Below are 26,111 nucleotides of genomic sequence, written 5' to 3'. Positions count from 1 at the left end.
CGTCTACAATGACTTGTATCTGTCCGTAAGACTTCCCAATACAAATGTATGTTATCGATATCGTCGACAATGACTTGTACCCGTCTATTAAGACCTTCCACACCAAATGCTTGTGATTGATTTCGTCGACAATGACTTGTATCTGTCCATATGACCTCCCACATTAAATGTATGTGATTGATATCGTCGACAATGACTTGTACCTGTCCATTAAGACCTCCCACAACAAATGTTTGTGGTCGAATTCGTCGACAATGACTTGTACCTGTCTATTAAGACTTCCCACAACAAATGAGTGTGATCGATATCATCGATAATGACTTGTATCTGTCCATAAGACCTCCCACAATAAATGTTTGTAACCGATATCGTCGACAATGACTTGTATCTATCCATTAAGACCTCCAACAACAAATGTTTGTGGTCGATATCGTCGACAATGACTTGTACCTATCCATTAAGAACTCCAACAACAAATGTTTGTGCTCGAATTCGTCGACAATGACTTGAACCTGTCTATTAAGACTTCTCACAACAAATGAGTGTGATCGATATTATCGATAATGAATTGTAGCTGTCCATAAGACCTCCAACAACAAATGTTTGTTGTCGATATCGTCGACAATGACTTGTACCTGTCCATTAAGAACTCTCAAAACAAATGTTTGTGATCGATATCATCGACAATGACATGTACCTGTCCATTTACACCACCTCCTATAACAAATGTTTGTGATCGATATCGACGACAATGACTTGTACCTGTCCATTAAGATCACCCATAACAAATGTTTGTGATTGATATCGTTGACAATGACTTGTATCTGTCCATAAAGACCTCCCACAACAAATGTTTGTGATCGATATCGTCGACAATGACTTGTATTTGTCAATCAAGACCTCCCACAACAATTGTATGGGATCGATATCATCGATAATGACTTGTATCTGTCCATAAGACCTCACTAAACAAAAGTTTGGGATCGATATCGACGACAATGACTTTTACTTGTCCATTAAGACCTCCCACAACAAATGTTTGTGATCAATATCGTCGATAATGACTTGTACCTGTCTATTTAGACTTCCTAAACAAATGTTTGTGATCGATATCTCCGACAATGATTTGTACCTGTCCATTAAGATCTCCCACAACAAAAGTTTGTGATTGATATCGTCGACAATGACTTGTACCTGTCCATTAAGACTTCCCACAACAAATGTTAGTGATCGATATCGTCGACAATGATTTTTACCTGTCCATTAAGACCTCCCTCAACAAATGTTTGTGATCGATATCGTCGACAATGACTTGCACCTGTCCATTAAGACTTCCCACAACAAATGTTTGTGGTCGATATCGTCGACAATGACTTGTACCTGTGTATTAAGACTTCCCAAAACAAATGATCGATAATGACTTGTATCTGTCTATAAGACCTCTAACAACAAATGTTTGTGGTCGATATCGTCGAAAATGACTTGTACCTGTCCATTAAGACTTTCCATAACAAATGTTAGTGATAGATATCGTCGACAATGATTTTTACCTGTCCATTAAGACCTCCCTCAACAAATGTTTGTGATCGATATCGTCGACAATGACTTGCACCTGTCCATTAAGACTTCCAACAACAAATGTTTGTGGTCCAGATCGTCGACAATGACTTGTACCTGTCCATTAAGAACTCTCAAAACAAATGTTTGTGATCGATATCATCGACAATGACATGTACCTGTCCATTTACACCTCCCATAACAAATGTTTGTGATCGATATCGACGACAATGACATGTACCTGTCGATTAAGTCTTCCTACAACAAATGTTTGTGATCGATATCGTCGACAATGATTTGACCTGTCCATTAAGATCACCCATAACAAATGTTTGTGATTGATATCGTCGACAATGACTTGTACCTGTCCATAAAGACCTCCCACAACAAATGTTTGTGATCGATATCGTCGACAATGACTTGTATTTGTCAATCAAGACCTCCCACAACAATTGTATGGGATCGATATCATCGATAATGACTTGTATCTGTCCATAAGACCTCACTAAACAAAAGTTTGGGATCGATATCGACGACAATGACTTGTACTTGTCCATTAAGACCTCCCACAACAAATGTTTGTGATCAATATCGTCGATAATGACTTGTACCTGTCTATTTAGACTTCCTAAAACAAATGTTTGTGATCGATATCTCCGACAATGATTTATACCTGTCCATTAAGATCTCCCACAACAAATGTTTGTGATTGATATCGTCGACAATGACTTGTACCTGTCCATTAAGACTTCCCACAACAAATGTTAGTGATCGATATCGTCGACAATGATTTTTACCTGTCCATTAAGACCTCCCTCAACAAATGTTTGTGATCGATATCGTCGACAATGACTTGCACCTGTCCATTAAGTCTTCCCACAACAAATGTTTGTGGTCGATATCGTCGACAATGACTTGTACCTGTGTATTAAGACTTCCCAAAACAAATGATCGATAATGACTTGTATCTGTCCATAAGAACTCTAACAACAAATGTTTGTGGTCGATATCGTCGACAATGACTTGCACCTGTCCATTAAGACTTCCCACAACAAATGAGTGTGATCGATATCATCGATCATGACTTGTATCTGTCCATAAGACCTCCAACAACAAATGTTTGTGGTCGATTTCGTCGACAATGACTTGTATTTGTCAATCAAGACCTCCCACAACAATTGTATGTGATCGATATCATCAATAATGACTTGTATCTGTCCATAAGACCACCCTAAAAAAACGTTTGGGATCGATATCGACGATAATGACTTGTAATTGTCCATTAAGACCTCCCACAACAAATGTATGTGATCAATATCGTCGATAATGACTTGTACCTGTCTATTAAGACTTCCTAAAACAAATGTTAGTGATCGATATCTCCGACAATGATTTGTACCTGTCCATTAAGATCTCCCACAACAAATGTTTGTGATTGATATCGTCGACAATGACTTGTACCTGTCCATTAAGACTTCCCACAACAAATGTTAGTGATAGATATCGTCGACAATGATTATTACCTGTCCATTAAGACCTCCCTCAACAAATGTTTGTGATCGATATCGTCGACAATGACTTGCACCTGTCCATTAAGACTTCCCACAACAAATGTTTGTGGTCGATATCGTCGACAATGACTTGTACCTGTCCATTAAGAACTCTCAAAACAAATGTTTGTGATCGATATCATCGACAATGACATGTACCTGTCCATTTACACCTCCCATAACAAATGTTTGTGATCGATATCGACGACAATGACTTGTACCTGTCGATTAAGTCTTCCTAAAACAAATGTTTGTGATCGATATCGTCGACAATGATTTGACCTGTCCATTAAGATCACCCATAACAAATGTTTGTGATTGATATCGTCGACAATGACTTGTACCTGTCCATAAAGACCTCCCACAACAAATGTTTGTGATCGATATCGTCGACAATGACTTGTATTTGTCAATCAAGACCTCCCACAACAATTGTATGGGATCGATATCATCGATAATGACTTGTATCTGTCCATAAGACCTCACTAAACAAATGTTTGTGGTCGAATTCGTCGACAATGACTTGTACCTGTCTATTAAGACTTCTCACAACAAATGAGTGTGATCGATATTATCGATAATGAATTGTAGCAGTCCATAAGACCTCCAACAACAAATGTTTGTGGTCGATATCGTCGACAATGACTTGTACATGTCCATAAGACCTCCCTAAACCAATGTTTGTGATCGATATCGTCGACAATGACTTGTATCTGTCCATAAGACCTCCCACAATATTTGTTTGTGATCGATATCGTCGACAATGACTTGTACCTGTCCATAAGACCTCCCACAACAAATGTTTGTGATCGATATCGACGACAATGACTTGTACCTGTCCATAAGACCTCCCTTAACCAATGTTTGTGATCGATATCGTCGACAATGACTTGTATCTGTCCATAAGACCTCCCACAATTAATGTTTGTGATTGATATCGTCGACAATGACTTGTACCTGTCCATAAGACCTCCCACAACAATGTTTGTGATCGATATCGTCGACAATGACTTGTATCTGTCCGTAAGACTTCCCAATACAAATGTATGTTATCGATATCGTCGACAATGACTTGTACCTGTCTATTAAGACCTCCCACACCAAATGCTTGTGATTGATATCGTCGACAATGACTTGTATCTGTCCATATGACCTCCCACAATAAATGTATGTGATTGATATCGTCGACAATGACTTGTACCTGTCCATTAAGACCTCCCACAACAAATGTTTGTGATCGATATCGTCTACAATGACTTGTATCTGTCCGTAAGACTTCCCAATACAAATGTATGTTATCGATATCGTCGACAATGACTTGTACCCGTCTATTAAGACCTTCCACACCAAATGCTTGTGATTGATTTCGTCGACAATGACTTGTATCTGTCCATATGACCTCCCACAATAAATGTATGTGATTGATATCGTCGACAATGACTTGTACCTGTCCATTAAGACCTCCCACAACAAATGTATGTGATCGATATCGTCGACAATGACTTGTACCTATCCATTAAGACCTCCCACTACAAATGTTTGTGGTCGAATTCGTCGACAATGACTTGTACCTGTCTATTAAGACTTCCCACAACAAATGAGTGTGATCGATATCATCGATAATGACTTGTATCTGTCCATAAGACCTCCCACAACAAATGTTTGTAACCGATATCGTCGACAATGACTTGTATCTATCCATTAAGACCTCCAACAACAAATGTTTGTGGTCGATATCGTCGACAATGACTTGTACCTATCCATTAAGAACTCCAACAACAAATGTTTGTGCTCGAATTCGTCGACAATGACTTGAACCTGTCTATTAAGACTTCTCACAACAAATGAGTGTGATCGATATTATCGATAATGAATTGTAGCTGTCCATAAGACCTCCAACAACAAATGTTTGTGGTCGATATCGTCGACAATGACTTGTACCTGTCCATTAAGAACTCTCAAAACAAATGTTTGTGATCGATATCATCGACAATGACATGTACCTGTCCATTTACACCTCCCATAACAAATGTTTGTGATCGATATCGACGACAATGACTTGTACCTGTCGATTAAGTCTTCCTACAACAAATGTTTGTGATCGATATCGTCGACAATGATTTGACCTGTCCATTAAGATCACCCATAACAAATGTTTGTGATTGATATCGTTGACAATGACTTGTACCTGTCCATAAAGACCTCCCACAACAAATGTTTGTGATTGATATCGTCGACAATGACTTGTATTTGTCAATCAAGACCTCCCACAACAATTGTATGGGATCGATATCATCGATAATGACTTGTATCTGTCCATAAGACCTCACTAAACAAAAGTTTGGGATCGATATCGACGACAATGACTTGTACTTGTCCATTAAGACCTCCCACAACAAATGTTTGTGATCAATATCGTCGATAATGACTTGTACCTGTCTATTTAGACTTCCTAAACAAATGTTTGTGATCGATATCTCCGACAATAATTTGTACCTGTCCATTAAGATCTCCCACAACAAATGTTTGTGATTGATATCGTCGACAATGACTTGTACCTGTCCATAAAGACTTCCCACAACAAATGTTAGTGATCGATATCGTCGACAATGATTTTTACCTGTCCATTAAGACCTCCCTCAACAAATGTTTGTGATCGATATCGTCGACAATGACTTGCACCTGTCCATTAAGACTTCCCACAACAAATGTTTGTGGTCGATATCGTCGACAATGACTTGTACCTGTGTATTAAGACTTCCCAAAACAAATGATCGATAATGACTTGTATCTGTCCATAAGACCTCTAACAACAAATGTTTGTGGTCGATATCGTCGACAATGACTTGTACCTGTCCATTAAGACTTTCCACAACAAATGTTAGTGATAGATATCTTCGACAATGATTTTTACCTGTCCATTAAGACCTCCCTCAACAAATGTTTGTGATCGATATCGTCGACAATGACTTGCACCTGTCCATTAAGACTTCCCACAACAAATGTTTGTGGTCGATATAGTCGACAATGACTTGTACCTGTCCATTAAGAACTCTCAAAACAAATGTTTGTGATCGATATCATCGACAATGACATGTACCTGTCCATTTACACCTCCCATAACAAATGTTTGTGATCGATATCGACGACAATGACTTGTACCTGTCGATTAAGTCTTCCTACAACAAATGTTTGTGATCGATATCGTCGACAATGATTTGACCTGTCCATTAAGATCACCCATAACAAATGTTTGTGATTGATATCGTCGACAATGACTTGTACCTGTCCATAAAGACCTCCCACAACAAATGTTTGTGATCGATATCGTCGACAATGACTTGTATTTGTCAATCAAGACCTCCCACAACAATTGTATGGGATCGATATCATCGATAATGACTTGTATCTGTCCATAAGACCTCACTAAACAAAAGTTTGGGATCGATATCGACGACAATGACTTGTACTTGTCCATTAAGACCTCCCACAACAAATGTTTGTGATCAATATCGTCGATAATGACTTGTACCTGTCTATTTAGACTTCCTAAAACAAATGTTTGTGATCGATATCTCCGACAATGATTTGTACCTGTCCATTAAGATCTCCCACAACAAATGTTTGTGATTGATATCGTCGACAATGACTTGTACCTGTCCATTAAGACTTCCCACAACAAATGTTAGTGATCGATATCGTCGACAATGATTTTTACCTGTCCATTAAGACCTCCCTCAACAAATGTTTGTGATCGATATCGTCGACAATGACTTGCACCTGTCCATTAAGTCTTCCCACAACAAATGTTTGTGGTCGATATCGTCGACAATGACTTGTACCTGTGTATTAAGACTTCCCAAAACAAATGATCGATAATGACTTGTATCTGTCCATAAGACCTCTAACAACAAATGTTTGTGGTCGATATCGTCGACAATGACTTGTACCTGTCCATTAAGACTTCCCACAACAAATGTTAGTGATAGATATCGTCGACAATGATTTTTACCTGTCCATTAAGACCTCCCTCAACAAATGTTTGTGATCGATATCGTCGACAATGACTTGCACCTGTCCATTAAGACTTCCCACAACAAATGAGTGTGATCGATATCATCGATCATGACTTGTATCTGTCCATAAGACCTCCAACAACAAATGTTTGTGGTCGATTTCGTCGACAATGACTTGTATTTGTCAATCAAGACCTCCCACAACAATTGTATGTGATCGATATCATCAATAATGACTTGTATCTGTCCATAAGACCACCCTAAACAAACGTTTGGGATCGATATCGACGATAATGACTTGTAATTGTCCATTAAGACCTCCCACAACAAATGTATGTGATCAATATCGTCGATAATGACTTGTACCTGTCTATTAAGACTTCCTAAAACAAATGTTAGTGATCGATATCTCCGACAATGATTTGTACCTGTCCATTAAGATCTCCCACAACAAATGTTTGTGATTGATATCGTCGACAATGACTTGTACCTGTCCATTAAGACGTCCCACAACAAATGTTAGTGATCGATATCGTCGACAATGATTTGTACCTGTCCATTGAGACCTCCCTCAACAAATGTTTGTGATCGATATCGTCGACAATGACTTGCACCTGTCCATTAAGACCTCCCACAACAAATGTTTGTGATCGACATCGTCGACAATGACTTGTACCTGTCTATTAAGACCTACCACAACACATGTTTGTGATCGATATCGTTGACAATGACTTGTACCTGTCCATTAAGAGTGATAACTTGGAATTGTTATACTTTATCTACAAACACCAGAAAACTAGTAAACTGACAATTTTTAAATTTACTGAAATTGTTTCTTATAATTGGAATCAACATTCAACATTTAACGATGCATATTTATAAGTAAATAAAGATTGGTTCCATTTTGAAATTTAAATGTTTTGTTGCCATTTTCTCACGTAGTTCAAACTTTGACACTAATTTTGTGAAGAAATAATCTCATAGAAAAGTAAATTTGAATTTAGCTGTGAATATATTATATCAAGGAGACCTTAGTATATTATGTATAACATTTACTAAATTCCTCCATGGGTACAAAGGTTTAATTTGTATGTTTGGCAAATTTTTACGGAGATGTTTTTTTCCAAGCCCAGAATTGACATTGTAGATACGATCGTGGTAAACTAATCGATCCGTTAAATAAACTTATTCTAAAAGGTTACCAATTCAACTTTGTAATTTGATCTTTAAATATTATTTTTATTGGTATAAATATTGATTTTGTTATCAGTAAATTAAAACGAAGCTAATATTATTGTTATATACTAGTGTTGTCAACGGTTAACCGGTTAACCGTCGGAAGGACCGAATATCGAATACCAAAAACGCTAACCGGTTAACCGGACCTTATTTTCAATTTTAAGAGATTTGATATTGAAATCATTAATAAATTTTGTTCAATTTTAAAATGATCCTAGTTGTAATAAATTTGACAGATCAATTGTCCAGTATATTGCTTATTCTTGTTAACCTTGAAAACATAAAATTAATTAGCACAAATACAACTTGTCTATCAGCTCGGGGCAAGATTGTAAGTGAACATAATTAGCAAACATGTATTATGAACAGTTGTAAGCCGATTAAATTTTACGATTTACTATATTATATCATTTTTTATTTGATATTGCGTAGACCTACATGTAAATATGCCATCTCCATCGTCCAATGCTTTGTCATACTTTAAACGAAATGCCGACTCAAAAATGGTGAAATGCAAATCAACGTGAATGGAACTAATGTATACTGGGTGGTACGAGTAACACACTTAATCATCTCACAATGGAACTAATGTATACTGGGTGGTACGAGTAACACACTTAATCATCTCACAATGGAACTAATGTATACTGGGTGGTACGAGTAACACACTTAATCATCTCACAATGGAACTAATGTATACTGGGTGGTACGAGTAACACACTTAATCATCTCACAATGGAACTAATGTATACTGGGTGGTACGAGTAACACACTTAATCATCTCACAATGGAACTAATGTATACTGGGTGGTACGAGTAACACACTTAATCATCTCACAATGGAACTAATGTATACTGGGTGGTACGAGTAACACACTTAATCATCTCACAATGGAACTAATGTATACTGGGTGGTACGAGTAACACACTTAATCATCTCACAATGGAACTAATGTATACTGGGTGGTACGAGTAACACACTTAATCATCTCACAATGGAACTAATGTATACTGGGTGGTACGAGTAACACACTTAATCATCTCACAATGGAACTAATGTATACTGGGTGGTACGAGTAACACACTTAATCATCTCACAATGGAACTAATGTATACTGGGTGGTACGAGTAACACACTTAATCATCTCAAATTGAAACACTCAACATATATATTACGAGTAACACACTTAATCATCTCAAATTGAAACACTCAACATATATATTACGAGTAACACACTTAATCATCTCAAATTGAAACACTCAACATATATATTACGAGTAACACACTTAATCATCTCAAATTGAAACACTCAACATATATATTACGAGTAACACACTTAATCATCTCAAATTGAAACACTCAACATATATATTACGAGTAACACACTTAATCATCTCAAATTGAAACACTCAACATATATATTACGAGTAACACACTTAATCATCTCAAATTGAAACACTCAACATATATATTACGAGTAACACACTTAATCATCTCAAATTGAAACACTCAACATATATATTACGAGTAACACACTTAATCATCTCAAATTGAAACACTCAACATATAAATCACGAGTAACACACTTAATCATCTCAAATTGAAACACTCAACATATATATTACGAGTAACACACTTAATCATCTCAAATTGAAACACTCAACATTATTTACTGAGACATAAGAGAAAATGAAACAATCAACGGTTTCAGACTTTGTCAATTCGACGAGATCAAGAAGATTTTCATCATCTCAATCTGAAGTTAGGAATGCTCAACGCCAAGCCTTATAATGCTCAAGGATAAACATCAAGTTATCGTATCATAAAAACGTACATATGTAGCGTACTATAGATAAGGCATTTAAACATTAACTAAACTACCGGTTAACCGGTCAATCGGACGAAAGATTATCAGAGTAACCGGTTAGGCAAAACTGTTCGATTTGACAACACTATTATATACATATATATATTTATAAGTACGTCTGAACCAGTGACAACTCTACAACAGATTTATCCATCGGATCACCAGCAGTGATGGTGATACATGGCTGTGTACATTCTGTATATACAACTCGTCTAAACATCAGCCCAACATGTTAGATCTGTAAATTTGCTTTCGCAAATTTTTTGTTCTTCCCTCTATACATAAATAAGTCTAAATTGAAAACCTATGATTGCGTTGGATAAAAACCGCAATTTTTATACGTGTGCATGCAAAACAAATTTCTTGGTAGAGGGGTCTAAATACAGCACAAACAACATTTTCCAAAAAACCAAAAGTGAAAAAGTATATTTTAACAAAACGCATTTGACTAGCAGGTCGAACAACTGATGTTCTTAAACCCTGCTGACTGCCATTGGCGATAGCCAAATAAACGGATCACCAGATGTATATATGCACATTCACGGTTCTACAATCTGTCGATACCAGCAATTTGGCATTGCACAAGGTCCTGTTTTCTCTAGACTCTTAATGACGTCTTTACACTAAATCAATTGGATGTTGGATGTGTACTGATTGATACTTTAGTCTTAGATACATGATTTTATCTATTAGTTGTTTCTGGCTTTGCACTAGCAGTCAGTAACTGCGAGTACTCTCCAGATCTGTACTTTTTGCTGTGGGGATGTATAAATACCCTGTCACGTCCGGTCTGCGTTTTTGTTAATTGTTTTTCTGCTTTGTATCGATCTGATGAGTTGAGCCCTTTTCAACTGATTTTTATAGTTTGTTCATAGCTGTTCTGTTACACCACTGCCACAGGTTAGGAGGATGGTTGGGCACCCGCTAACATGATTGACCCGGCACATTCTATATGTGCCTGTCCCAAGTTACAGAAATCTGTAATTCAGTTGTTGTAGTTTGTTGCTGTATATCATATTTGTATTTTGTTCATTGTTTTTCTACATAAATCAGGCAGTGTTTTTTTCGTTGGAATTGTTTTACATTTGTTATTTCGGGGTCTTTTGTTAATAATGAACAAAAAGGTTAAACATGCTACACCGAGGAACAAGTGATCAATATGCTGGAGTTTCATATTGAAAACATATTTGTTGAATTTGTTCACACATTGTTGTCAACATAATGGAATTTATGCGACTGTCATTACAAGTGGGATGTTTAGCTAGCTTTAAAACCAGGTTTAATCCACCATTTTCTACATAAGAAAATGACTGTACCAAAAAGGAATGTGACAGTTGTTTTCCATTCGTTTGATGTGTTTGGGTTCTTGATTTTGCCATTTGATAAGGGATTTCCCGTTTTTGAATTTTCCTTGGTGTTCGGTATTTTTGTTATTTTACTTTTAATAGCCGACTATGCAGTATGGGTTTTGTTCATTGTTGAAGGTCGTACGGTGACCTATATTTGGTAACTTCTATGTCATTTGGTCTCTGGTGGAGAGTTGTCTCATTGGCAATTATACCACATTTTCTTATCTTTTATATTAGCGAATCGAGTTTTGTTTATAGTTTGTTATTATGCCTTGCTAAATATTTCTCGACCTGTATCTGTTAGGGAACGACCATTTAACTTCAAAGGGGGGGAGGTATAGTTTTTTCCTAAAAAAATATTCTGATCCCAAGTTTGATGAAAAAAAAAATATTGTGGTCAAGCAGATGACAAAGAAAGTTTTCTGATTCCAGATTTTCCCCATACCTTATAGTGTTAAATTTTGAAAAAAATTTCTGACTCAAACAAAAAACAAAAAACCATACCCCCCCTTGAAGTTAAATGGTTGCTCCCTAAATACAAAGAAACACATATATGTACAATATAACCAAAAATATATAAGTAAACACCAAATTTCACATATTTGTACAATATAAACAAGAATTCATAAGTAAACACTAAAGCTCACATACATGTATAATATATACAAGAATTATAAGTAAACACCAAAACTCACATATATGTACAATATAAACAAGAATTACATGCAAACACCAAAAATCTCATATATGTACAATACATACAAAAATTATCAGTAAACACATTAGCTCACATATATGTACAATATAAACAAGAATTATCTGTAAATACCAAAACTCACATATATGTACAATATAAACAAGAATTATCTGTAAATACCAAAACTCACATATATGTACTATATAAACCAGAAGGGGAAGTGTTGTTATGTTCTTGAAAACAACTGATTTATTTATTAATCATATAAATCTACCATTTTTTTAATTATTTAAACTTTCCTGTTCAACTCATAATTTCTTTGCATTTCACAATATTTGGTCTTTGCAATACATTTTCATCCGTTAGCTTTTTCTTATTTATTGCAAATGTTTATCATTCTAGAATATGGTTTTCAACACCGAAATAGTTAATATTGCATTAGAAACATATACTTCAACATTCCACCGACCTGTTTCTATTAAGACCATTCTTAAACTCAAAATTTTCTTTAAAAATTCTATAATTTAAAGATTTTGGTGAATTTACCATAAGTTATAATGTAATGCCATTCTGGTCTAAATTCGATATGTAGGCGCATAAGTACTGAAGACATAGGCCAATCTGAGTTAGGAACAAGCTGGTCTGTCATAATATAGGAATAGCCAGTATCACCAAACACTGTTCAATTAACTTTAATCATGGGATTCAAAATGATAGGCGACCGACAATTTGCAAAATCGTAATTGATACGCTAAATAAGAAAGTTTTGAATCCTTCCCGGATAAAAGTCAAGCCTAATATGCAATCATTCTTAGTTGTCTAGTCAGGTGTAAGAGCACGGACTGGTCGCCTTGAAGCCAAAATATGCGTCCAGGTAGGGGGATTTGTTTTTATGCGTTCCGTTACCTTGGAATCTGCATGTTAAAAAAAATCATGTTGGTAGGGGTTATATTCATATTATTTGAATTTGTTTCCTGTGTAGTATTTTGTTGTCTGTCTGTCGTTCTTCTTTTTGATTTTATTGTTTTTAATTAATTGATATATCCTACCTCCTTTAAGTTTCATATCTTTTAAAATCATTGTTAATTTGTTCTCGTACTGAATATGTATGATATATTTGCCACTTGACGTTTAGCAAACAAAAACCAATCAGTCCGATTAAGAGATATGGACAATTTCTCCTTAATTTATGCATCACCTGGTCAAATTCAAAAGAAGTCTTTTACTAAATTTAACAGTATCACAGCCTGATGTGGGCAACTTGAGATTCTAACAACTCGCATGTTGTATTTCTGAGCATGTCACAAAATCATAAATGTCTAAATATACATAAACACTAAAAACATATGATTCATTCGGACAAATTTTTTTTTTTTTTTTTTCAAAAATAAAGAAGAAAATATTCATTTTTTTCTTATCAGATATTGTCCTATGTATTGTCCTTTAAAAACTTGTGAAATTCCAAATTTTTATTTAATTTGATACTTTGTATTGAGAGAAAACCAATGCGGCCTGTTCTTAAGCAACATGTCTGCCCTGATCAAGCATTCAATGTTTTTAAAGTGGGAGTCCAAATCTACGGTGGTCAATTTAAATTCACTCGCTTTTAGGTAGATCGGGAGTATTCCCCCATCTTGGATTGTAAAATAATAGATAACAATCGGTATAGATTTTTAATGAATTGTGCAAATTAGAGTGGAATGTAAATGTAGTTCATTTGTAAGTCTTTTCATCTTAATGAAAAAAAGATATGTGTTTTATCTTATACTGCTTTAAGAAATACAATAAAAAAAATTTCAACCTAGCCATATAAAGGGTAAGAACTCATATATTCTAACTTTTATAAAAGGAATATGTTGTAAACGTTAATTAAATTTACCCAGTTTGTTTAATAGAAAAAAACACAAAAATCAAAGCATCATGGATGTTGTGATTCAGCCAATTTTGTAGCTAGTCTGGCATTTTTTTCTGACCACACTTTCAATAATTATTTTATTATCTTCATTTCCATAATCTCACTGTAAAATTTTCATTCTATTGCCAAAAGATTAATGCAAATTATTTTGGTATTTCAATTCAAGACACTGTCAGATTTTTTTATATCTTTTTTTCGAAACATTTGAAACTCAATGATTTTGGACAAGAATGTTAAGGGAAATCTTCAAATGACTGTAGCATACTTTTTATATGCCATTAATAATAATTGGCTTAATAATTTCCAAAAAGAGCCATTAAAAATGCACTTTCTCAGCAACAACAAAAATAAATAATTAGCTTTTTATCTAAATTGGTGTTCATTTTTCATTAAGGAAAAATACATTTCCTGTATTCAAATACACATGTACAAATACCTCATGCTGAATTTATTCCAATTATCGTTAACTAGCATTATAATGGGGAATATACAAATACCTCATGCTGAATTTATTCCAACTATTGTTAAATAGCATTATAATGGGGAATATACAAATACCTCATGCTGAATTTATTCCAATTATGTTAACAAGCATTATAATGGGGAATATACAAATACCTCATGCTGAATTTATTCCAATTATGTTAACAAGCATTATAATGGGGAATATACAAATACCTCATGCTGAATTTATTCCAATTATTGTTAAATAGCATTATAATGGGGAATATACAAATACCTCATGCTGAATTTATTCCAATTATTGTTAAATAGCATTATAATGGGGAATATACAAATACCTCATCCTGAATTTATTCCAATTATTGTTAACAAGCATTATAATGGGGAATATACAAATACCTCATGCTGAATTTATTCCAATTATTGTTAAATAGCATTATAATGGGGAATATACAAATACCTTATGCTGAATTTATTCCAATTATTGTTAAATAGCATTATAATGGGGAATATACAAATACCTCATGCTGAATTTATTCCAATTATTGTTAAATAGCATTATAATGGGGAATATACAAATACCTCATGCTGAATTTATTCCCATTATTGTTAAATAACATTATAATGGGGAATATACAAATACCTCATGCTGAATTTATTCCAATTATTGTTAAATAACATTATAATGGGGAATATACAAATACCTCATGCTGAATGTATTACAATTATTGTTAAATAGCATTATAATGGGGAATATACAAATACCTCATGCTGAATTTATTCCAATTATTGTTAACTAGCATTATAATGGGGAATATACAAATACCTCATGCTGAATTTATTCCCATTATTATTAACTAGCATTATAATGGGGAATATACAAATACCTCATGCTGAATTTATTCCAATTATTGTTAACTAGCATTATAATGGGGAATATACAAATACCTCATGCTGAATTTATTCCAATTATTGTTAACTAGCATTATAATGGGGAATATACAAATACCTCATGCTGAATTTATTCCCATTATTATTAACTAGCATTATAATGGGGAATATACAAATACCTCATGCTGAATTTATTCCAATTATTGTTAACTAGCATTATAATGGGGAATATACAAATACCTCATGCTGAATTTATTCCAATTACTGTTAAATAGCATTATAATGGGGAATATACAAATACCTCATGCTGAATTTATTCCAATTACTGTTAAATAGCATTATAATGGGGAATATACAAATACCTCATGCTGAATTTATTCCAATTACTGTTAAATAGCATTATAATGGGGAATATACAAATACCTCATGCTGAATTTATTCCAATTACTGTTAAATATCATTATAATGGGGAATATACAAATAAATTTGTGACAGAAAATGCTCAGGTAAGACATGTAAGAGAGATAATTGTAACTTAAATAGACCTTAATTATTAACTTATGTCAGAAGATTATGACACTGATTTTACAACTATTGTGGTCAAAATTTGGTGTATTCAGTAAGATGTGTAATACATTGAATACACAAATTCTTGACCTCAATACCTGTATGATTATCAACTGTCATGATATATTAATATAACTGTGGTCAATTAAGACTGCATTTGAGTGGAGTTTAATCCAAATAATACTTACACCTTTGAGTGCAATTGTTTGATAATCGTGGCAGCTGTCCATCATACTGGTATTGTACCAACAATTTGATTTGCCTTATGCAAGATTGGGAATAATAGCATTTAAAAAAGTGTGGGAATCAACTCTGATATGAATACACATCTTGAACCAAATTTTATTCAATGGCTTACAGGAACATCAGATACTGATAAAACACTTTTATTATTCTTATCAACGGCTAAAATTTGATAAATCACATTTTCCACATTCATGTGACATTAATTAATAAATGGCAATTTAATATAAATTTTGATTTACACAGGAACTATATACAAGTGTTTATCTAAAATAAAGAAGTTGTTCGCCCAACCTTTTCTTAATTTAAAGACAAATAACATATTAAAAGTTGGCAGTTGATGATTAAAAGGGTGTATAAAGTTTCTGCAAGTCATAGAAACACATAATTATTTTCATGACATGTCTTCAACATTGAATTTTGCACCATCTCCAAAACCAGAGTGATCACATAGATCCAGCATGGCTGAATCAAAAAACCAGAGTTCAGTGACCCCGTTTTTTTTATTTTCTGAAAGCTTATTATAAGAGATGTCTTCTCATATTTTACCTTAAAATTCTATCGTTCAGTTTTTCTTTCTATAAAACAAAGTTTGTTTTAGTATAGCGTATTCAAAATCTGTAGCTTAAAAAATACTGGTGACTCATACTTTTTCTAATTTGTTTGCGGTTAGTATAGAAAAGGGAACATTGGCTTTACCTCTTTAACCTGAAGGGAACTGACCTAAACATTGATTGATTGAGTGTTTGCTTTATGCCCAATGGTTGATTCAAATAGCTATCTATTCAAGGAAAAGTAAATTATCTAACTCCACACAAATGTTAATGTTGAACATATTTGTAAAAAGTAGTCTAGTTAGAGAGACTATGGTCTTAGTTGAAATTTGACGTTGAACGAGATTTCAGTCACAATGTGAGTACACTTTATAATGGTATTCATGCCTATTGACTTATTTGTTTTGTATTAATTTGTACTTGGAACTGATCTATGCATCAATCCTGTTCGAACTAATCTAGACAGTTCGTTTTTATATCGTGCTTTCACACAAATGTGACAGTCCCAGATTGGGGATGGGGAAGGAAGGTTGAGCGCTAACAAACATATCTAACCCGCCACATTATGTACCTTTCCAAAGTCCGTACTTTGACCTATAGATATTGTATTGTGCTTTTTTTATGTTGTTATGTTACACCACTGTTTCAGGTTAGGATAAAGGTTGGCGCTTGTTAAAATATTTAAACCCGCTGCATTTTTATGCACCTGTACGAAGTCAGGAGCCTGTTGTTCAGTGGTTGTCGTTTGTTGGTGTGGTTCATAAGTGTTTCTCGTTTCTCGTTTTTTATATAGATTGGACCGTTGGTTTTCTTGTTTGAATTGTTGACTTGGATTGATAGTTGTCTCATTGACACTCATACCATATCTTCTTATTCTTATCGATCTGTAGTCCAGTCGTTATCATCACGTTTCCGTTTTTTACGATATTTTTTGCTACCACAGCCTGAATCAGGTTAAAAAGGTATTAGGGTGATCAGCTCTGAAAGAACGTGATAACTTAAACTACATATTAAATATTCCAACTTATCTTAAATCTAACAAGCAGGTTATTTCTTTTCACGTACAAAACAAAACATAGACATTTGGATATTTTTAAATGATTTATAATTGGTCAATTGAACAATACCAAAACATTGTCTGAAAAATGAGATTTCTGATTGATCCTTAGAACTTATAACCAGACTTTTTCAAATATTGGTGATTTCAGGTTGGTTCCTATAGAACAAGATAACTAGACAGTATATAATAATGGTGATTATGATTGGTCCTCTGAACGTTATAACCAGATATTACTTATAATGGGGATTTCTGATTGGTCCCTTGCATATAAAAATCAGAAAAAGCCCGAAAATGTTGATTGATTTTTATTCTGCAAAAACAGGGAACAATCTTTGGCATAAGAAATGTACACAATTCAACCTTTTTGCATACATTTTAAGAGTTAAATTGGTTATCAGTCTATCTTAACGACAAAAAGTTCAAAAGGTTAGAAAACACACATTGTCACATGTTTGTTCCTTCATGGTTAATTGCTAGATACAAAAGCTGGGAATTTATTTGACGAAAACTAACCACCATCTATACTTAATTCCCTGAAGGACAAAATCATAAAAATAATTCATATATCAACAGAAAAACATACCACAAAATTTCCTAAATGTTTTTTTTCTATGTTTCATGTTTCTCATACTCCTATATACATTTGTATAAATAAATATTCATTTATGTGCACAATGTTTATAGTTTTGGCAATATTTACACAACAGTTTTTACTGCATGTGATTAAATTTAAAAAAAATTACTATAACAGACCAAAATTGATCTAGTTGTCAATTTTATTCCAATATTTCCTCTCTAGTCCACTTTTTCATCTTCACAATTTTTTTTTATAAAAGAGAGGCGAAAGATACCAAAATGGAGATTCAAATTCATGAGTAAAAATAAACTGACAACGCCATTGCAAAAAATAAAAAAGACAAAAAATTAAACAACAGTACAGCCCTTGGATGGTGTAAACTTCCCAAAAAAAACGTGTATGGTGTAATGGTGTATGGCATATGGTGCAATGGTAGAAGGTGTATGGTGCTATGGTGTATGGTGTAAGGGGAATGATGTAATGGTGTAACGTGCGATCGGGAATGGTGTGAATGAATGGTGTACGACATTTAAAACTATGCAAAAATTGATGTATGTTTTGGTTAAAAATAAAATGAATTTACAAAATGACATAAAGAACTGGTTTTTAATTTTATACTTTAATTTACAATATTGTGATCAAAATTCGTTTTTTAAAATAAATAAATAATTTTGTAGTCGCACGCTTTCTTTGAAATTAAATTGCATTATGGTGTAATGTGTAAGGTGTATGGTGCAAAGTAGTAACGTGTATGGTGTAATGGCACAAGGGTGTAATGGTGTATGGTGAATGGTGTAATGGTGTATGGTGTCAGTGGGAAGTTTACACCATCCAAGGACTGTATACAAAACACAATATTGAAAACTAAAGATTGAGCACCAAAAACCCCACTAAAACTTGGAGGGAATCGCAGGTGCTCCGAAAAGGTATGCAGATCATGCTCCAACAGTGACAAGTATAATTCGGGAGAATTACTCTACATGATTGTATGAATAGAAAGATGTAGTCTGACTTTTATCGGTAGCATTACATTGCTATCAAATATAAAGATGGTCGCTTTCTATGCACAAGGTCTTCTACAAATCTGTTTCTATGGTTATATGTGTATTTCTCATCAACTACAAAAATAACTGTTTGCCATACAAATGATGAGAACAACTTTATTTCTCTATTGCGTTAGAACATTGATTTGTTGTTCAATTTCTACCTCAACAGTAATTTCTGAAAAAAAGTAAAAAAATTCACAAATCCAAAGATAAAATACGCAACTATTAAAAATTTTACTTTAAAAAATTGAAGTTTTACAGAAATACCCCTTTTTTACTGGACCAGTAGAAAAAAAAGCTGTGGCGACTATCATTCTATGGAACCTCCTCTTTACCCGAAATATATTCATATTCGAAAGACATAAAATTAAGTGTTTTATTAGATAATACTTATCAAGTCTGCACACTGATACTTTAGTCTGGATAAAACCCTTATTAACTTTGAGCACAACTTCAAACTGTTTAAAGCATATTTACCCGATATTTCTTTTTTAACCAATTTCACATCCTCATCTGAAATTGTATTAGCCAAAATATCCTTAAGCTCATGTGTATACAGCTTTTGTGGTTTGTTAAATTGGTCGAACCGTATTAAGAGGTCACTTAATATGTTACATAACTCGTTAAAACGTGTATCTCCAAGTTTAGCTGCCGTTGAGTGTTGTAGTTCATTCCTTGTAAGTCTTATGCGCTCAATATCATCTCCAACAGTTATGTCTGTAACCTGAATTTTCTGCCATTTCCCTCCCCATCCATTAGTTGGAATATGTTTTTTAAGTTTAAAGTGCTCCTGGTATAAGTGTGATATATCACAATCGCTTCTTGGACATAGATTTGGTTTGTCTGGTTTTAAGAGGTCATATAAAGCATCAGCGAGAATATTCAGCACGATCATTCCCATCTTTGTAAAATTGATTTCCTCTTTGGTGAACTGAAAAGAAGATAATTGTAAGGAATGGTAATGTAAAATATGAAAAAGATATTATACAATAAGGTTTAACATAAGTTTTATTGAAATCAATTGTCAGTTAACTTAGTCAAGTACTCATAGAAGTTCCTAAAAGAATAAAACTTAAAAGTAAAATCAATGAGCTGGTACCTAGCATCTAAAAATAACTCTTGCTCAATTTTTTGGCACAACCAAATCTAGGAATGCTGTTCAAAATTATTATGAAAAACATCTACCTCAGAAATATTTCAGCAATATTTTGTCTTGGTACCATAAACAGATAAAAAATTCGTAAGGGTTCCGCGGAACCCAGTGTCTCGCCTACTTTTGCTGTTAATTGCAGGCTAAAAAAAAATGAGGAAAAAAATTAATAAAAATATTCCTCTTGATATATCTTTTGATTGTAAGAAGCTTCTCTCCAAGTTTGGTAAAAATCCAGGATAGTTTATGAATCTAATAAATGTTTTAAAAACTTTAACTGCAGACTGTATGTAATGTTAACTGAAAGTTAAATACGCAAAAACGGGTACAAAATTTTAACAAAATTTTCTTCTAGATACCAGCTTTTGATCATAAACAAGCTTCTGTACAAGTTTGGTAAAAATCCAGGATAGTTATTTGTGGACGCTGACGCCGCCACCTCCGACGGAATGTAGGATCGCTATGTCTCGCTTTTTCAACAAAAGTCGAAGGCTCGACAAAAAGCACATGTTATGTTAAATCGGTTTTTTTTTATTATCAATGATAATGGAACAAAGTCAACTAAATACATTCATGTTTAAAAAAAAATCAAACATAATGTTTAAATGGATCAAAAATGTAATATTTACCAAACATTTGAGGAATCTGGTCTTTTACATGATAATTCATGATAAGATGTTTGTTTCAAATAACTAATGCATAGCAGTATGATGACTATGAAAGGAGTAAGGTATGTACAGACCACATTTGACCCTGAACATTGGGTTCATTGTTTCAAGATCAACATATTTCATGTTCATAATGTTGATTAAAATACATACAGCGCAGGCTTTGACAAAATAAATATCTGAGTCGAATATGTTTATTGTTATAACAAATAAACATTATGTTAATAGACGTTTTTATTGACCAATGCGCTCTACGTTTCCGTTCCTAAAAACCAATGAAAATATGCGTGTTAACATTGAATTTTGTGTAAAATGTAAATTTGTACTATTTGCGACACCAAGAAATAATCTTAATGACCTATTTCATATCAAGTCATTGTTTTAGCTATGATTTATTGTGATATTGGTTAATACAACCTTATTTGAAATTTTAGCCAGAAATAGAAGCCATATAAAACAGTCTCGTTTGAAGCATACTGATTGCATTTAAGAAAACGTTTTTTTATTCTAAAATGCGTAATATATACAATATATAAATGACACATAGCTGAGAAGGTGATAGAGCAGATTTTTACCTCGAGAAAACATTGTCAACAGATGCCTGGTCAAGGTTGATAATGTTTTTTTTAAGGGTGCCAATCTGCTCTATCACCCTTTCAGCTATGTTTTATTTAATTCATTATACTGAATGTTCTATCATTTTTGTCTTTTGATTCAAGCACATAACGTTACAGTTATTAGAAAAACAACAAAAGTGAAGCAAGATATTTTTTTTTATTTTGACAGTCTATGAAAAGTTCTTAGGCCATAACGTAGAACTGCATCATGTTTTTTTTAAGTATTGATGTACATCCTCTTCATTGTCATTTTAATTATCGATTTTTGATTGCACGAGATGATGACATTCAAAAAATTGTCTCCTGCTGAGCCATGGGATAGAGTAAATTATCTCCTGCTGAGCCATGGGATTGAGTAAATTATCTCCTGCTGAGCCATGGGATAGAGTAAATTATCTCCCTCATATTTAACAATCAAAATCTGGCATTTTAACGTACAGTATAATAATAGTGGTTTGCCGACCCAATGACAATTCACTTCTCACTTCCAAAAAAGTGATACTAGTTCAGTTTAGCTGTCTATGTATATTTATCAACCCGATGACAGTTACGTCCAATGTTGAACACACACTACTAACTTCACATGAATACTAGTACAGCACAGCTGTTAGTGTATGTTTATTGACCTGATGACAGTTACGTCCAATGTAGAACACACACTACTAACTTCACATGAATACTAGTACAGCACAGCTGTAATTGTATGTTTATTGACCCAATGACAGTTACGTCCAATGTAGAACACACACTACTAACTTCACATGAATACTAGTACAGCACAGCTGTTAGTGTATGTTTATTGACCCGATGACAGTTACGTCCAATGTAGAACACACACTACTAACTTCACATGAATACTAGTAAAGTGCAGCTGTTAGTGTATGTTTATTGACCCGATGACAGTTACGTCCAATGTAGAACACACACTACTAACTTCACATGAATACTAGTAAAGTGCAGCTGTTAGTATATGTTTATTGACCTGATGAAAGTTTACGTCAAAAGCTGACCATATACTACTCACTCAACATAATAATACTAGTTCAGATAAAGTGTCTTTGTATGTTTTTATCAACCTGATGACAGTTGCTGAATACATCCTACTCACTTCACATGTGAGAAAATGTTTTACAATTGAGAATTGAGAGTCTACCAAAAAAAATTGTAAAATCACAAAAATACCGAACGCCCAGGAAAATTCAAAACAGAAAGTCCCTAATCAATGGTAAAATCAAAAGCTCAAACACATCAAACGAATGGATAACATCTGTCATATTCCTGACTTGGTACAGGCATTTTCTTATGTAGAAAATGGTGGATTAAACCTGGTTTTATAGCTAGCTAAACTTCTCACTTGTTTGACAGTCGCATAAAATTCCATTATTTTGACAACGATGTGTGAACAAAACAAACAGGCATAATAGATATAAATCTCAAAAATTGGGGTACAGCAGTCAACATTGTGTTATAATCTTAATCACTATAAAAAACAAACAAATATGTAACAAAGAAACACAAAAAGGCATATAGACAAAACACATTAGTAAAAATGAAAGACAAGAATACAAGAATTTAACATAGCACAATTACCACAATAACGGGATGTATAAGTACTAAGATGACCGCATATGTCAAATTCAAAGTCTAATAAAATGCTCCGCAGGGCGCAACTTGATACGACCGCAGAGGTCGAACCCTGAACAGTTGGGACAAGTATGGACACAACATTCAAGCTTGATACAGTTCTGAATTTGGATTGTGATTAAATATTTGACACAGCATAGGTTTCTGACACAGAATGAATGTGGTCTAAGAACTTAAAAATTTTAAATTGGACATTCACCTATTATGGTCCAATATCCAAAATCTAAATACATGGTTAGATTCAGCATATCAAAGAACCCCAAGAATTCAATTTTTGATGAAATCAAACAAAGTTTAATTTTGGACCCTTTTGACCTCAATGTGGACAAAGTTGATAACGGGGCCCAAAAATCAAAAATCTAAATACATGGTTAGATTCAGCATATCAAAGAACCCCATATATTCAATTTTTGTTGAAATCAAACAAAGTTTAATTTTGGACCCCGATTTGGACCAACTTGAAAACTGGGCCCATAATCAAAAATCTAAATACATGTTTAGATTCAGCATATCAAAGAACCCTAAAAATTCAATTTTTGTTAAAATCAAACTAAGTTTAATTTTGGACCCTTTGGACCTTAATGTAGACCAATTTGAAAACGGAACCAAAAATTAAGAATCTAAATACACGGTTAGATTCGGCATATCAAAAAACCCCAATAATTCAATTTTTTGATGAAATCAAACAAAGTTAAATTTTGGACACTTCGGACCTCAATGTGGACCAATTTAAAAACGGGGCCCAAAATCCAAAAACTAAATACATGGTTAGATTCAGCATATTTAAGAACCCCAAGAATTCAAGAATAAAACCCCATTGAAATTGATCAAGAAATAAGCAATTTATACGAAGTATCTTCTTTTGCACAATACTGTGCAATTGAATATTTCTTGCTATTGTGCAATACTGTACAATTGACAATTTCTTGCTATTGCGCAATATTGTGCTATTGGATATTTTCTTGCTATTGCGCAATACTGTGCAATTGAAGATTTCTTGCTATTGCGCAATACTGTGCAATTGAAGATTTCTTGCTATTGTGCAATACTGTGCAATTGAAAATTTCTTGCTATTGCACAATACTTATTTTATAATAATTTACACATCCTGTTTGGTGTGTATCTCCTACCATATCATTATTATTTGCTTTTAAATATTAATCAGAAATAACCAACTTAAAATGGAAAATTTTAAAAGAAAAAAAAAAGGAAAAAAAGAAAAAAAAAGAAAAAAAAAATCCCCCCCCAAAATTTTTTGAACCCCCTTATGATTCATCACCCCGAAACTCAATCCCAGCCTTCCCTTTGTGGTATGGTACCTTGCAGTACAATTTCAGAGAGATCCATACTCTTGAACACAAGTTATTGTCTGGAAACTAGAAAAATGCTTATTTTTGGCCCCTTTTTGGCCCCCAATTCCTAAACGTTTCGGGCAATTACCCCCAAACTCAATTCCAGCTTTTCCTTTGTGATATGGAACCTTGTAGTACAATTTCAGAAATATCCAAACACTTACACACAAGTTATTGTCATGAAACTAGAAAAATGCTTGTTTTTTGCCCCTTTTTTGGCCCCTAATTCCTAAAATTTTGAGGCAATTACCCCCAAAATCAATTACAGCCTTCCCTTTGTGATATGGAACCTTGTGGTACAATGTCAGAGATATCCATACACTAACACACAAGTTATTGTCTGGAAGTTACAAAAATGCTTATTTTTGGCCCCTAATTCCTTAACTGTTGGTACCATAACCCCCAAAATCAATCCCAACCTTCCTTTCGTGGTATTGAACCTTATGGTAAAATTTCATGGAGATCCATTCACTTAAACTAAAGTTAGAGTGCGAAAACCAATATGTCTTCGGACGACGCCGGACGACGCCAGACGACGACGACGACGACAACACCAACGTCATACCAATATACGACCAAAAAATTTTTAATTTTTGCGGTCGTATAAAAATGAGGCGGAGGAAGCCGTGTCTGTTGTTTCTTTAATTTTCTAGTTCTGGGAGATATATAAATGGAACCCAATCAGAAAAGTTTGGATTGTTATTGGAAAGCACATCATCAATATATCTGAATGTGAAATTTAATGACCTGGCTTCTTTGATCTTCTTGTTTTTGACAAGTGTCTAAAGGAACTCTGACTCATATGAAAATAAAAAGAGGTCGGCAAGGAGAGGCGCACATTTTGTTCCCATAGGAATGCCGTGTTGTCAATAAGAAACTACAGCAGACTGATCACGTGTTCCTCTGTGTAGCATGTTTTACCTTTTTGTTAACAAAATATGCTGTATGGTATTCCAAAGTAATAGAGATATTTGGATAAATGATCATCTCAAAAGTATGAATTTTGTTATTGATTTATTAGGTGTTCTAGGTACATTAACAGCTTTTATTACATTACTAACAATAAATATATAATTATTGTTGTAGCTA

General features: G+C 33.8%; 1 non-coding gene across 50 annotated transcripts in view; it reads right to left on the bottom strand.

The window, feature by feature from the left end:
• Positions 1–12,135: 12,135 nt before the first annotated feature.
• The window catches only part of LOC127731838 (uncharacterized), a 112,618-nt gene continuing 98,642 nt past the window's right edge, over positions 12,136–26,111 (bottom strand). The window contains exons 11-18 of one of the 50 annotated variants that reach the window (XR_007995791.1): positions 20,069–20,522; positions 18,329–19,766; positions 15,724–17,135; positions 15,541–15,662; positions 15,419–15,479; positions 15,053–15,113; positions 14,870–14,991; positions 12,136–14,627 (exon numbers count right to left, since the gene is read on the bottom strand). This is a non-coding gene — a transcript (uncharacterized LOC127731838). Of the gene's footprint in view, positions 14,628–14,779; positions 14,992–15,052; positions 15,114–15,174; positions 15,236–15,418; positions 15,480–15,540; positions 15,663–15,723; positions 17,136–18,328; positions 19,767–20,068; positions 20,523–26,111 lie in introns of those variants that run through there. The other 49 variants (XR_007995795.1, XR_007995794.1, XR_007995798.1 and 46 more) reach the window with 49 other exon arrangements.

Source organism: Mytilus californianus, unplaced genomic scaffold, assembly GCF_021869535.1.
Source record: "Mytilus californianus isolate M0D057914Y unplaced genomic scaffold, xbMytCali1.0.p SCAF_21, whole genome shotgun sequence".
Classification (NCBI taxonomy): Eukaryota; Metazoa; Mollusca; class Bivalvia; order Mytilida; family Mytilidae; genus Mytilus; species Mytilus californianus.
Note: the sequence above shows the minus strand (reverse complement) of the source record. Positions and strands in the feature narration are given on the sequence as shown.